The 15,228-nt window shown below is 31.4% G+C and overlaps 1 protein-coding gene across 2 annotated transcripts in view; it reads left to right on the top strand.

Moving 5' to 3' along the window:
- Window positions 1-1,177: 1,177 nt before the first annotated feature.
- Window positions 1,178-15,228, top strand: part of LOC129939869 (muscarinic acetylcholine receptor gar-2) — a 128,640-nt gene continuing 114,589 nt past the window's right edge. For both annotated transcript variants that reach the window (XM_056048048.1, XM_056048047.1), the window contains exon 1: window positions 1,178-1,920. The gene's annotated coding sequence lies outside the window, so the exon portion shown is untranslated. The remainder of the gene's footprint in view (window positions 1,921-15,228) is intronic.

Raw genomic sequence — 15,228 nt, forward strand, 5'->3', positions numbered from 1 at the left:
GGTTTGATTTTTAATTAAACATTTATTTTATATTATTTTGAAGAGTGCAAAAACCTGCAGTTATGTATTTAACACATATTCTGTAAATCTTATCTTTGGAATGGAAACAGGGTTTTTGGAATAAAGAACTTTTTAAACTAGAGTCCGGTTTATTGCTTCAACGAGAACTGTTTAACATTTTGCTCCATTTCATTTTATTATACGCCATAACTTAATTTTTTTAACCGTGTAATGCAGTAAGGCGATATAAACAAGCGGCTGATAAAGTTTCAAAGTATTCATACCCGTTGCGCTTGCCTTAAATCGCCAATTAAAGTACTAAAATATGTGTACGAGCCTCCCAGAATCAGTTTATACGATGGCCTATATCTACGACTTGTAGTAGATATTTTCAAACAACACAAAGTTTCCAGCTATGGGAGCATGCAACAGCGTTACTTTACATGTTACCTACAGCTACATGAAAATAAAAATACAAAAAGAAAAACTGAAAATAAATTTCAATAACTCGCTCATTCCATAAGATCGTTGCTCTAGCACATCAGTGCCTGTTTCTATGTCCTTGCCTATATTTTATTTTCGAGCGAGCAGTATTTTATTTTTCTTTTACCGCGTTCCATTCCGCAATAGGATCCCAATGCCACAAGTAAAAAATTCCCATCTACCACTCGAGCGAGAGTGAAGTGGACGAGCGGCAAAGTGCAATGGGGTGGCATGCGGCGTGTGGCAATAGCGATGACGATGGTGCGGAGTGAGTAGCGTTATGACAGGACGACTTACTTAATGTAAAAAGCCTAGCAATCCAGTGTGTTGTACGTTGGAGATGGCATATCACGGCTGGCTGGATGGGCTGATGGCATGGTGGCGATGGCGGTACAGTATCCTGAATGTTGTATCTCAAAGAAGGAGAAGGATATTTAAGCGAGATTGGGAACATATGTAGGCATTGTGTGTTGATTGCGAGAACCAGCGCATGCGCACTCCCATCACTCAATTCGATATGCAGTAAGTTCTCATGGGGAAATGTCCTTTTTCCGTACGAAATTCAATCGGTCTGGTACTTTTGCTAGGATTTCGTAGTGCAGAAATCTGAGGAAGGCGGCAGCTCGCAGTGGGTCTTCGGTTGTATCTCCTGCATTGTGTTGGGTCCTTGGTACACTTACCTGCTAACTTTGGTGTTGAAGACAGTTGACTGTCGTGCGTTGAGGCAATCGCTGCTCTTAGCAATCGGTGCTTTCGTATTTGGTGGTGACGCACAATATCCTGTGGCTAATAGTGAGTGAATGACTTCAGGATTAACTTTGCTTCTTCTCTTGGCCTTCTATCTATAATTTATTCAACATTTTATTATAGTGAGTGAATCAGTGTAATAATTGCAACAACAACAAAAATAATCATTGGCCATTGTCTGCATGTTAGTGTTGAAAGTGGAAATGCAATTTTATTGATGTCCTTCATGTCGTGAATCGTGAGTCGTGAATCACAAAAAATAAAAAAATAAAATAATAAAAAAGTGGAATTCTTGAGTGTAAGAGTCGTGCAGTTGCAGTATTATGAACGTCGCGTCCTGCAATAAAGGAATTTAATATTTATAAATGCACCAGACTGCCTGGCGGCCTCGGTCTTCATTATCATAGGTTCTAGAGTCCTGGTGGTCTGTCTCTGTTGAGTGCGGTTCTCGTTCGGGCTTTTTTTCTTACCTGCTACGAATATTTAGCTCTAGTGTTTTGAAAAGTCGCTCCGGCGGCGTGGCGGAAACGCCAGTGACGTTTTCACCTGTTAATGCAGACACATTTAGCATTTGCATATAAATATCCTTGTACTCTTACGTACCTACGTGTCGCTCGTCGTAGTCCTCGTATGTGGCCGTAGTTAACCTGACAAAGAGTACCTCGTTTGCGATGCAGAAGCACTGTTGAGGTAAACTTAGAATGCTAATTTATGTTTGATTATGTTGATTTTGTGTACCGTTATTAATGTTGTTGTTGTTGTTACCATTTTTATTTTATTATTTCGAGCTTATTTTTCTTATGATATATGGTACGTGTTGACGAGGAGGAATTGTTATGGCAGGAACTGGTACAATTCTATGTGAAATGAATCCAATTAATTATTCATCAATGATTCACAAACCTAGGAAATAAGGAGCTCATAGAGAATGTAGTCGAAATGACGATCAGAGTACGGCCTTGATGTTGTTGGGGCTCTATATGAATTTAACTATTCTTGTAGAAAGTTTTATTTTAAGCAAGAAAGCTATGAAATTCAAGAAAGAAAAGAACCTAGAAAATGGAAATTTTGGTGTTGCTTTCCTGGAAATTGTTTTGTAAAAAGGCAAGGAAGCAATTAACTAGTGCAGGTATGCAAATGGAAAAAAAACTTAAGAATACATTATTGGAAATTGTTAATTTTTCAGGGAATACTTTGTTCATAGAAGTAAGATAGATAGCAATGAAGCTTTAGGCAAAAAACGTGAACGGTAGTAACAAAAGAAAGCTTTGAATATTAAACATTATAAGTTTTCGGTTCGCTGATGATGCTGTGTAACCTAATTACAAAAACAAAAGTTTTTACTCACATTTTATATTTTTTGGAAGTATTTTTTAAAGGTAAAGCGAGTTCTACAAAAATATTCAATGGCTAACTTATAGAGTTTAATGTTTTTTTTTTTAAATATTCTCTACTTTTGTGGAAAAGATTTTCAAAAAATGTCTTAAAATCGTTTTTTCAATTGTTTAAACAGGGATTTAAACGTATTTTGTAAAAAAAAAGCAAAACTACAAAGCCCATATAGAATTTCTCTTTTTAACACAAATTTATAAAAGACCTAAGAATATCTTAGGCTTTTTAAATGGTTTTTGTTTGAATCATTAAATGTATCGTTGTCCAAAAAAGATAATTTGTTTAATATTTTAAAATGAAAGCCTTTATGTATCTTTAAATGTCTCTTCTTGAAAGTTTTTGCAAGAGCAAAATTGAAAAACCAATTGAATAAGTCACAAAAATGGCTTTTTTTAATCCCTTATTTAAACACCCTTCATTTTATCGTCTTTAAGACTTCAAAAACATCGTTAATATGTAACTTTTATTTTTATACAAATTTAACAACACAATTATAAATAAATTTTGTGAAAGATAAATAAACTTTGATGTCAATATCTTTCCTTGTTGTCATAACACTTAAGTCGAAAACTATTTCTTATCAATTTTATAGGTTTTTAAGTTTTATAAAAAATGTTGGCAAATAATTTTTTTTTGTTCCTATCATTTTCAGGCCAAAATAAATAGTTTCCAATTTTATTATAGGATTTTTATCACTTTATTACTTATAAAATACAAATATTTATTAGAAATATTTTATGTTAACAACTTATATATGTGCAGAATAAAAAAATTTAAAATCAATACCTTTATTTATTTTCGAGATATTCTGATCTTATTTTGTGCAGATTCTTCTATTTTATAACAAAAAAGTGACAGTTTGATTCTTGGAAAAAATGTTACACACACAATATTTTTAATATGTATTTGCCAAGACATTAGGGTAAAAAATTATTTTTTTCAACTTTTAGTAGTACTTTTTACTTGTGACATATGGGAACTATATGGCAAGTCTTTCCATTAGTTAGAAATTTCGAACTCGAGATTTTAATCACACATGATCTAATATAGTAGAGATGTTGAAAAAAGTGGGTCCCCCGATTCTGCCTGCCTGCCTGTCTGTCCTGGCTCCTACATCCCTAGGCATTGGGTCGACTGACTTCAAATTTGGAATTTGACGTTATGTTCCGATTCGCGGAATGTGTTTTTTTGTTTTTAACGAAGACTTAAAGTATCGATAGTCTCCACACAAATGTGTAGGTCAAAAATTGAAAATTCTAACTTTCTCAAGAACCAACTGATATATATTTTTTAATTTTCGCTACAATTTTTTTTTCTTAATTTGGCTTCTTTCAATATTAAAAAATATGTTTGTAGTGCTCCGAATGGTACCCTCCATAGAACAGGTATTTTGTTGAAAGTTTTCTCAAGAAATAACAAACCGATTTCAATCATTTTTGTTCTGCACAAGCTCTTATACTGTCTCAACAATATTTGAAGGTCAAAATGTAATTGCTTTTATTTTTGATTCGATATCTTTAAAACGTTAGGTTTAATTGAAATATAAATTGTATATAAATAATTTCTGAATACTTAAAATAATTTAAACTTGTCATAGGGAGTTCTTGTAATCGGCCGAATTATCGAATTGAAAATGTTGACATTTATCGAAATTTTAAGGTACCAAGAATCCAAATAAAATATTTTTAGAGAGATTTCTGTGCGTGTGTGTGTACAACCTTTCGTACGTCCGTTTGTCCGCGAAGTTTTTTCGTCGTCCATAGCTCAACTAAATTTTGTTATTCTTATAATAATGCATAAAAAAAGATGCAAAAAGGATTAAACAAATATTGAAGGGGTGTTTTTTTTACCTTAGAAATTTTTTAAAAAAAAGGTAAAAAATGATTATCGATTTAAATATCTTTTTAAAAATTTGATATTATGGCTTCAAACCAGTTTTCTCTTAAAAGAAATTTTGTTTTCAACATTCTGTGACGTAATGTAATATCATTGGGAGAAATGAAATTGACAGTTTTTTTTTACAAAAACTAAAAACCTAAAAAATTATACTAAAATTGTTAAAAATTGGTTTTCCACTAAAAATCTCGTCAAAAAAAATAGATTTTGAAATCAAACTTTTTCCATCCCAGCTTCTTTTAAAACTTAAGCCGACAACTTTTTTTTACAAATAATTAATTGAAAACAGTACTCTAACGATTTTTAAATACAAATTATGAATTATTGTTTTTCGAAAACCAATTTTTTTTGGAAGGTACATTTTTAAACTTTAAATAAACTCTGCATACTTATAAAAAAACTACCGCTCAATCTTTGGTGTTATTATCCATACAAAAATATATTTGAAGTCAATACATCTTTTGGTTCTGCCCATTTTAGTTCAAGTGCTTGAAAATCTCATAAAATGTCAACATTGTCAAATCTGACGTAATACAACAACTTTAAATGGAAAGCTGTCTAAATGTAAAATAAGAGCACATCCTTTTTTTTTGTTTGTTTCATGTTTTTTTCACCACTCTGAAATTTGGTTTCTTAATAAAAAATAGTTTAATAGATTTTTTAACCGTCCTTCGCAAATGTAACAATTATATGAAAATTAGGATTATAATATTTGTAAACATTACCTAAAGTAACCGTGTTTTGTTGGAAAATCTATCAATAATATAGTAGGATTTTACACCTATAACAAAAACCATATCCGCAGTATGAATACTACCGATAAAAGTTAAAGTAGAATTTTACTGCGGATGGATTTTCGCCATTTTTACAAGTCTCGAATGGATCTTACGTGATTTTGATCTCAAATGTTGGTCCGATTGATAATGCATTTGTCTTTCGATGGCTGTGTTCGTTGAGTAATTGTGCATTTGGAATGATGTGTTTTCCATTGGGGAAAAAATCAATCTGTTACTCTTGATATTCTTTAGTTTTGTTAATGAAAATGGACTCACTGGCCTTATTTGGCAAAATAAAATAAAATATAATTAAGTTTTGCTATGTTTCCACCAAAGGTTTATCTCAGTTTAAAAGAAAATTTTAAAATGATTAAGTTTGACAGCACTTTTTAAAATGCAAATGGTATTTCGATGTTTCTTATAAAGTGCAAGTGCGATAGTTTAATTCGTGTTAAACAATGAAGAGCTGAATAGTTCAGCACCATATAAGAATATGATTAAACCAAAACTATATTTTTTGTACACAAACATGCAAATAAACAGACCATAACGTGTTATCTGTAGAACCAACTCCTCCACACAGGTTTTTGTTTTTAAATTTTGACCCTCAAGGAAAATCAAGCTCATTTCAACTCGATTCAGGTATATAAAGAATTTAGGCGAGCTTCAAGCTAGCTTCAACACCACATGTTAATGTAGTAGTCTACGAAAAAAAAACCCTTCTTGAAGTTTTTATTTAATGTCAAATTGTTTGGTTAAAACTTTGAAATCACATTACACAGACTTATTTTCTTGATTTTGAAAGTCAACTATCAAAAATCAGCTTACACGATTTCAACCCTGGTCTCAATTTGGAATTTTTTTTTTAAAATATTTTTGATACATTATTCTGGAAAATATTCAATTGTATCAACTTCCAAATATAAAAAGCAGATTACTGTGGATCTTTTCTTTGGCAATTTTATTACTAATTATGGAATACCAAAAAAAACACGGCTAGTAAAAAATATATAATTCATTAGTAGTTTGTTTTAAACTGTACTCAATTCTCTATTTTAAGTACCGTTTAAAATTAAGGAATTTTCCAATTAAGTATTAAGAATATCTAATTTTGCTAAAAGTGTGAAAATTAAAAAAAAAAAAACAAGTGAACTGGAAAGTTCCTCTTTCTTTCAACAAGAAGTGTAGTGTTTTCCAAAAACATACAATGAATCAAACATGACAAAAAAGGATATGCATTGAAGATGAATGGCAATTTCAAAAAATTTTATTGAAAAAAGAAACTTAAAACAAAATACTACTCAAATATGTGAAAATTGATTTTTATCACGAATATATTGAAAACCAAGAAAGGCACTGATTTTAAACTTATTTCATCTTTTAAAAGATATTGTACTCGTACTTGAATTTTGGTGAAATTAAAATAAAAAAATTAGTTGAATGTTTTTATTCTTCAGTAAAATTAAATAAAATCTAAAATTCTACATCAAATTGGTTTAAGGTACCAAATGTCGACAATATTTTTGGAAGATTGAGAAAATAACTCATTGCAAATAAAATAATCATTTGCAAAATGTGTTGCCCATCCCAGTCACTTCTCACCTTGTGATGATGATTTTAAAACAAAATTACGAACAATAATTGAATCCAAAAATAGGATATGTGACTTTTAATTAAACTGACATTTAAAATTGTATACCAGTTACTGGTTTGTATATAATTTACCGAAACATGCATTTTTTGTTTAACTTTAAGTAGTAGAAATTCGTATAATATACAAATAAAAAGTACGTATACGCCACAGTGTACTATTCAAATTGCACAGCTAGTGCAAAACTTTTCAATGTGCTTTGTTGGAAAAAATGGATGTGTAATAATGGTTACAATATGCAAACGCAAAAACTGATTGAAAAACTAATTTTCACTTTCATTAAAGAGTTTGCAGGTATAACTTTTATTTGTATTTTTTTTGTGTACATACGAGTAATATATATGAAACTAAAACCCAAAAATGATTCGAAATGAATACGTCATTTCTTTTAAAACCAAATATAAATGAAAACAGAAATATTGTGTTGCAATCAGTCAATGGATTTTAATTTATTTAAAATTTTAGTCTCCTGACATTTCACACTTCTCAAAACAAAACATGCATTCATGTATTTTTTAAAATTAAAAAAGCAAACATTTGGGAAAAAATTTATAGCCCAGGATATCTTGTTGTTCACTCTATGCATATTTTGAAACAAATCTAGCTTTTATTGTAAATAAAAAAGCTCAATGAATGGACTTCATCCAATAGTGCAGAAAATATAGAAAAAAACATTCTTAAACATATTTCAAAATCTTTACTATACCGACGCTTACGTATTTAAAGTCTTTTTCTTATTCCGAAATAAATTGAAGTAGTTTAATAAGGATAGTCTTATTTTGCTTTTAGAAATGATAAAAAAAAATAAACTCTAGTTCTAAACTCTGCATAATTTAAATTTTATATTCTCTGAAACGAAAAATTCCTAGGCTATATCCATACAAGAAAAATTGTAATGTTTAATAAATTCCATCTCAACTAAAGGTCAAAATATAAAAACAGCACACCTTATAGCTCTAATTGGGTCACCAATAAGGTGTAGAGGTTGCTCGTGACTGCCATTCCCATTTAAGTATATATGTTTATCTATCTTTTTATATGTAGATATACTATTCTATGTTACCTGTGTATCTTTTTCTATCAGAATAATGTAACGCTATCTCTTAGGCTATATATTTAACACTCCAATGGTTATTTTACCTCAAGCTCACAAATTTATCAAATGACATAGCAAATTTCTGTCTAGAAATGATTTTCTACGTGTCTCAGTGGAATCCCGGAAATCCCAAGGATCATTGGCCTTATGGGGCTAAAGAAGAAAATGGAAGCGAAAAAAAAAATGATGATGATGTTTTGGTTTCTTTTTATTTTGCGTCTTAAAGAAGAAGGTATCGTGTGTAACTAGGTAAAGGTCGGTAAATTTATTATGTAGAGATGAACTTTGAGAAAACATCTTGAACAAACTACATACATATAAAAAGAACAGGCTGATTGTATGTCACAATGAGTAATAACATCGGAAATGCACTCATCACTTCTCATTGTGCCTTTCAAAATAAATATTTTCCTGCATTAAGCCAAATCTTTATTTAAGGAATCTCGAAATGTTTGCAAATTGTACTTGTTTGTATTGTTTGTCTAAAACATGAATAATGCAGGTTTTCAGACTCACATCCCATTTCTTCGGATGTGAAACAACAACGACAAATTATGATAAGCTCCGACGTAAACAGCATTGTACAATGGGGAATAAAAATCGCTTCGAAAACCCAATACTGTCTTGTATCATTAAAGCAAGATATACCCCCTTTTCCATTATCCATGGATGGCACTTGAATCAGTTGAAAAGTAAATAATGATATGATTTGCTCGGAAAGTGTAAAAGCGATTCGAACATGTTTTCCTCATAAAATCAGTTGAAACTGATACTCTCGATATTCTCGGTAAGTGTTTTACCAACCACCTTTTGTGGAACGATCACATACGCTATGGCGGTCGCCCAAATTGCCACAAGATGTTTGGGTTTTCTAAGGCAATGCAAGAAGTTTTTCTCCCCCTCTTTCTGTCTAACCTTCTTTTACCCTTATTTCAACGGTTTATGCTCAAGATAAATAGCCAGCTGCATTCCTCCCCTTTAACAGTTCAACTGTAATTCTTAATCTTCTAGGAATGCTCATCAGTATACCCTCGAGCCCAATTTCGGTCGTACTGTCAAGTACAGAGATTCGTTCTTTAACCGTACTACGCGAATGTGGAATGCCTTACCACACACTCTGTTTTTCCCAGCCATTGCAATATTCAGGAATTCAAAACCAATGTGATCCGACACCTAATTTCAACGTCTCTCTCCTCTTCCTATTGCTCACACTGTGTCCTTACATAATAAGAGTAGTTATATCCCCTTGAGTGTGCGCTTATTGTAAAAAAAAGTACCTTGGGTCGTTTCGAGAGAAAATTTTAGAAAGGGAGTGGAGCAGACGATGGAACGGCGAGCTGTACAGCGACGGACCCAGACTAAGCCAAAGTCCAACGACTTAGATGGCTGCCTCACTGGAGACATCTAGCTAGGGCCAAGCTAGATGGAGAAGTTTATTGAGTGAGCCAAAAGTTCACACAGGACTGTAGCAATACCTTAAGTAAGTAAGCAAGGTGTTGATCCAAATGCAAAATTCGACATAATGTGCCGTAGGACAGTCCTAATTCCTGAGAACGACGAGGAATCGACAAATTCGGCACTTCGGCAACACTTTTACTGACAGCAGCAATATTTTCAGTGGTACGAGAAAAACGATGATGCACAGGCTTTACAATATCTGTTACCAATCCAGTCTTTTCTGACTTCTCCACAATTTTAGCAATAACTTGCTTAGTTGGACGATTAAATAAACTGTAATCTCATCTTTAAGCACGATAGGTAAGTGCCTGAGGCACAATCATGACTTTTTTAGCAGGTTTAAACAATTTGTATGCGTTGTGCGATAGTTAAGCGATCCATTATCGTAAATGTCAGACTTTCAACTTAAAAAAATATTGGTCTAACAACTTATTTTGACAGATGATGAATTCTAGGCCTATGCTTTTGACACCTTAAAATGGATAACTCATCATCAGGGGAATTTAACTTGAAGTTAATGCTTTAATTTGTCTCAAGATATTTTGTGTTTCTTATTTGTGTTAATTTTTTATCAATTTTTTTTGGAATTATTTTTTAAGTTTTAATTTTTGTAAATATATGTATCAATTTTTGTTTATTATAAAAATTTCAATTCAAAAATTCGGACTAATTAAAATAATTTCATTTATTTGCTTACGGTTTCTTAAGGTAAGACAAAATATTCGAATATTTATCACCGGTACTAAAATGAATCCAAAATTTAATAAAAGTTAAAGTGACTTTTCACTGCTTCACACTTTGCCATGTTCAAAAACAACAAAATTATCTTCTCATTTTATTTTAATAAATATTCAAACGTTTCATTAAACACAAACATACACAAAACTTTGTTATATCTGAATTTATTTCACGACCGTAAGTATAAATATTATACTTAATAGGACAATAAGTCAGCGAGTTTTCATGCCAGTCACTTTTTAAATCCTTTCATCGCTTGTCAAGCACTCGTAAGCTTTTAACATTATTTAAATAAAAAACCGTTTTATAATTTATCGTATAGGTAGGTATGCATGTACCTACCTGCCTGCCTTCCTTCCTTTATAAGAAAAAGGCAAACATTGATTATAATTCTTAATGTTCACACAGCACTTAGTGGAAATAATTAAATTTGTGAAACAAAACTCCTCATCCTTACGCTCCAGACAGCCTTCCTCAGTTTTCATTTTGTATAAGAAAAACTCTTGCTTTTGGTTAGACTTAATTCGTAAATTTGCATATTTAATAATATGGCAGTGCTCACGCAATGAATTATAGCCATTAAAATTTGCCCATAACTATAAACAACATAAAAACATACTGACTATATATTCGTACGGATGGTTTTGTTTGGTTGCTTTGGTTCTGGGTTGGTTTGGTTTGGTTTGGTTTGAAATTCTAGGAAGCTATAATTTGTGTTTCAAGGCTGAGGAACAATGTTGCCATCATTTTACAAAAGGAACAGAAACAGCAACATAGCTTGAGATACAAAGAAATGATGTGTTTTGTTGTTCAAAATGCTTGTATCTTCAGTGAAATGTAATAAAAAGTAAAGATGTGTTTTATCGACTTTAGTGTTTATTTTAATGGTTTACATGATACCATCATTAAAGATATTGTTTTATTTGACGATCATAAGCAATGAATTTTATAGTTTTCGGTAACATCTTGAATTTAACAAAATGTTGTTCTACTCTATTTTTTATATATTAGTTTCCATTTTTATTTCATTTTGCTAAAATCCACCCTCACTTTTTAATGTATAAGCATTTTTAGGAACAAGAATGACTTCAATGTTTATCATCTTGTCGAAAAGTCTGTAAATCTTAGTCATTTTTTATTACTTATCGATCTACAAACGTTTTATATAAACGCAGCGTAAAATCATAGAATATGTTAAAGCCAGTTAAACATTTACGCAATGTTTAAATGAGAAATTTTGAGCCTAAACTGTTCAAAGATTTTTTTGAGGCTGTTTACAATTGTAATAGTTTCCTCATATCATTTTCTAATCATTAAATAGGTACTGTGTATCTGACAAAATGGCATTGCAGCTACTGTGTAATGGATCGGAGAATGTTTTCAAAACATATTTAAATGGTTAAATAGGACCTTTATAAACGATTAACCACTCTGGAATTGTAATAAACATAACAAAAATATAAATAAGTTGGCGCAACAGTCTCTTGAGAACTATGGCTGAGTGAATAACAACTCTCAACCATTCCTTTTATCGAATAATGGTCTCAGGGATGAAGGGGACCTACAGTGTTAAGTCGAATTCGAACGAAAAATTTAAGAAATCACTTTTCATGCGAAGAATTCCTCTCAAAGGATTTGTCAATTCCTTCCAAGAGGCAGTACCCGTGAAAAAAAACCTTAAATGGCACAGGCAGGGATTAAACCCGAGACCTCTGGCATGACAGTCATATACGCACTAAATAGAACCTAAATAAACAATTAAACCGTCCGTATAACCATATAAACATTAAGAGGTGTTTGGAATCTAATAAAGAATTATAATTAATACGACATTAAATGAATGTATTATTTTTGTTATTTTTATAAGCTTTTCCTCAGTTCGTTTATTATATTTGTTGATATTTACAATTTTATAAACTATATGATTGAATACGTTAAAAGAAAAAAAATATTTGTTAAAATTTAAAAACTTTCAATATTAAAATTATGCAATTATAAATTTAGAATTTGTATATATTGAATTTAAAAACAAAATAGTTTGGTAAAATTTTAAAAGTTAATAATGTTCTAATTTGTGCTTATTTATGATAGATAGTTACTCCATCTATTTTCGGTCTGCTGGATTCTTGTTCTCTAGTCTCCATTTCGTTCATTTTTGTACAAATTAGGCCCTGAAGTGTAGCCCAGTTCCATTTCAACCTTTTTGTTCTTCTGAAGTTAATAATTTCGATTCTATTACGAATATTCTCATTTCTTACCCTTTGACTGGGTCGTATGTACAGAATTTTTCTATATTCCTTTCCAATTTGGTCTGACATATCCTTAGCTGGTTAATTGTTTTTGCAGTCAATCTCATTGTTTTTAGTCCGTAAGCAAGGACCGGTGGAATAGCAAAGTCGAGGATAAATTTCATTGTGTCTGCATTTTGGTCAAATTTTAAAATATGTTAAAGGCTCTAGAAATGATTCTAGCTACTTTTGATGAGTCGGTTAATCTCTTTATTTTCTTGGTTCTTAATTCATTTTAGCTAACCGAAATGTTATGTTATCTTTAACGTTCAACGTTCAATATTTCTCTTCGTTTAACATTGTATCGCCTTTTGTGTGATTTGTCATGACTTTAGTTTTCGATTTGTGTGCTTGAAGGTTGTTAGTTCCGTCAGTAGCTTTTGTAGAAATAAGATTTACTAGAGTCTGTAAATCTGAAACTGTTAAGAACTTATCCACATATCCTTATTTCATTATATAATATAAGATATTTAAAACAAACAACTATTTAAATACGGACGTGAGTCATATTTCAACTTCGTAAATTTTGTCTCTCTTATTTTAGTAATTTCAGGCTTCTAAAAACGAGTTTTGTTACAAAAATGTTAGCAATTACGAATATCCTTAAACATCTTTTGAATTTAAAAACGTGATAAATTGATGGATTATCAAAAATTAAGATTTTTAAAGCGTTTTTGATTCTATTGCCATCACAATTAAATTTCTACAAAACTTAAAACTCCCTTGCAACTAGTTTTATAGCAGAGTGAATGAAGCAAGTTAATAATACGTCTATAAGGGAAAACCATCATTTGTCTTACAGAATTCAAAAATGTTGCTTGGTTGGAACAATATAAGAAGTTTTTTTCAACTGTAGTATCAAAAGAACATAAAAAAGGGTTTTCAAATAAGAGCGGGTAGATGCGAGCTTTTAAAAAAATTATTTTTTAATTTGAAAGGAGCATGTATGCATTGTGTGAATTATGGATCCTTGAACTAAAATACAAGAATGTAGAAATGGCAGTGATTGTTGCTCGCGATGTCCCACTAATAAATGAAGAACATTTTTGACTCGTAGTTTCACAAGACAAGGTGGATTATTTATTTTGGATGCACCAAGTGAAACGGGTAAAAAATTCCATATTTCGCTAATTCTAGCTAAAATACGATCAAATATTGGATGGAGGAAGAACAGCTCATTCAGTATTTAAACTGCCACTAAATATTCAAAATAACCAAGACGCAGTGTGCAATATAAAAAAAAAAACAATTATCCCTGTCAACAGTGCTGAAACAGTGTAAAATTATAATCTGGGATGAATGTACTATGGCACACAAACATTCGCTTGAAGCTTTGAGCAGGACAAAGAAAGATATAGAAAACAACGACAGACTATTTGGCCTACTCTATTACTCCTTTTAGGTGATTTCAGACAAACACTACCCGTTATTCCGAAGTTCGCTGATGAGATCAACGCGTGCTTAAAAACCATAGCCAATGTGGCGTGATGTTGAAAGAGTACAACTGAAAGTAATTATTCGTGCTCAAATGCTTCAAGATCCATCCGTTGAAACATTCTTAAAATATCTGTTAGACAGATGAAACTGGATGCAAAAAATTATCGGTCAATTTCTGCACGATTATTTCTTTTTTTTAATAAGCGCACTCACAAGGGGATATTGAATTTCTGAATTATGCAATGGCTGAGAAAAACAGAGTGTGTGGTAAGGCATTCCACATTCACGTAGTACGGCTAAAGAACGAATCTCTGTACTTGACAGTACGACCGAAGTTCTGATCGAGAGTGTACTGATGAGCATTCCTGGAATCGTGAGTATTACGGTTGAATCTCTCGTATATCTCGCTTGAATTGATTCATAAGATATTTCCCGATGTATACTTAAACAAAATGCAGATCATTAGTGGCTTGCAGAAAGAACAATTTTAGCAGCAAAAACGTGGATGCCAACGAAATAAATCTCAACATACCACATTTGGAGATTTGGTATCATACAAATCTATTGAAACAGATTGTGATGCTACCACGGTTGTTCAAAGGTACGCTATTTGTAATTAAAAAATTAATGAAAAATGTTATCGAAGCCATAATTCTTAATGGCAAATTCCACCTAGGCAGGGATCGAACCCAAGACCTCTTGAATGACAGTACAAAAGTCCACTTACCATCATGCCACGGGTAGTAAAAAATATTGTTGGCCTTCTCAAATTATTGTATTTATGTAATGTACATCAAGTGTGATGAAGATAAGTTTTGTATCTTTGTAATATCGATTTCTTAGAAGTTATAAAACTTAAGACATTCAATAAGTGCCTCTTAAGCTAAGTGTAAATTAATATTTGTGTTTGCTTTGCTATCTCCATGATGAATATTTTTTTATGTTTAACTAAAGTGTTTTTGTTTAGTGTTAAACAATATTTCTAAAATAATCAAAATTCTTGTAATTTTATCAACGAAAGAGAAAATAAGAAATCAATTTTATAGGCAAGAATATCAAGAATGAAAACTATCTCAAAATATCTAGTCTATCTTCTAGTTTTTTAATTCTTGCTGGTCAAGAAGATTACATCTTGTACCATATGAATTTGTTCAAATATTTCATTTAAATCTACAGACTGCTATTGTATTAAATCGTGTTTGGTTGGCTTCAAGTTGATTTAAATTCAGAGAATAGTACGGGTTCCATATTACACAGCAATTTTCA

Source organism: Eupeodes corollae, chromosome 1, assembly GCF_945859685.1.
Source record: "Eupeodes corollae chromosome 1, idEupCoro1.1, whole genome shotgun sequence".
Taxonomy (NCBI): domain Eukaryota; kingdom Metazoa; phylum Arthropoda; class Insecta; order Diptera; family Syrphidae; genus Eupeodes; species Eupeodes corollae.